The sequence below is a fragment of the Condylura cristata genome, unplaced genomic scaffold (genome assembly GCF_000260355.1).
Source record: "Condylura cristata isolate star-nosed mole 26May11 unplaced genomic scaffold, ConCri1.0 scaffold00038, whole genome shotgun sequence".
Lineage (NCBI taxonomy): Eukaryota > Metazoa > Chordata > Mammalia > Eulipotyphla > Talpidae > Condylura > Condylura cristata.
Window position 1 is genome coordinate 9,216,756 of NW_004567139.1, and position 1,275 is coordinate 9,218,030.

A 1,275-nucleotide genomic window follows, 5' to 3' on the forward strand; every position below is an offset into this window, starting at 1 on the left:
GCGGCCTGTGTCCTTGCCTCCTCCTGGGCGCTCTGTCCGGTGGGGTGGGGGGCGGCCTGTGTCCTTGCCTCCTCCTGGGCGCTCTGTCCGGTGGGCAGCGGCCTGTGTCCTTGCCTCGGCCCCGGGCACACAGCCGGTTACAACTCCCGCAGGCGGCCATCAGGGTCCTCCCGAGGTCTCCGGCCCGTGGTCTTTTCCCGGGAGCCTAGAGACACCCCTACCCCCAGGTGGCTGGGGGAGCATCTTCCCCTCTCTGGACCCTCCCTTCCCCCAGGTAACTGGAAAAAAAAAAAGGATAAAGCCTCTGAGGCAGGCAGAGGTGGGTCTGTGGGGTGAGTGCACCGGCCCCCCAAGTCAGCGTCCTCTGGGGCTCCCGCCTTCACCTGAGTGGGCGGGGCCCGGAGGATGGGAGCGAGCCGTGGACCCCCGAGCTCCAAGGGGCTGGGTCATGCGGCTCAGCCCCGGGGTGTCAGCAGGTGGGGCAGGGACGTGCGGGCAGCGGCCCGTGGCCCCCTCTGAGTGTGACCCCCCGCCCCCGTTCCAAGCAGGCGACCGCCCAGTCCCTGCCAGGGATGGAGGGAGACGTCCTAAGCCGTCCCAGGCGGGCGGAGAACTGTTTCTCTCCGGGACTGAGAGGGCCGTGGCTTCGGGTGACCGCCATGCTGTCGGTGCCTGGGCAGTGCTGGACCTCCGAGAGGGGCCACGTGGAGCACGTTTGGGGGCGCCCGAGCGCCTTGGGTCTGCACACGTCCGTCGAAAACACCATGCATGTCTGTTCAGCCAGCGCCCGAGGGCTCTGGCCTGGCCGTCGGGGAGCCCACTCGCTGCCACCCCATGCCCGCCTACACCCGGGCAGGAGATGGGTGCACGGAGGCCCTGGGGAGGCAGTTGGCGGGGGGAAGTCTGGAAGAGGGGGAGAATGAAATGGGCCTGCAGAGGGTCTTCCCAGGTGGGGGTCAGCAAGTCCCGACCGGGGGCCCAGCCTGGGGGAGCCGCAGGAGGCGGGGGGCCCAGCCCGGGGACCCCCGAAGCCTGTGCCCGGCGCCCTCAGCAGCTGCAGCCTGCGCCCGGGATTCCCTGCCTGGTGCGGCATCAGGCACCGAGGGCTCGGGCGCCGTGCCTCAGCCTCCCCGTGCCCTGGGTGCTCAGCTCTGCCGCCTGCCTCGCCTGCCAGGCAGGGACACGCAAACTGGCCGTGAATGAGCCAGGAAGGCCCTCGCTGCTGCCCTCGTCACCGCAGGAAGGACAGGCCGGACTCCCGGCTCCTCCGCCGTG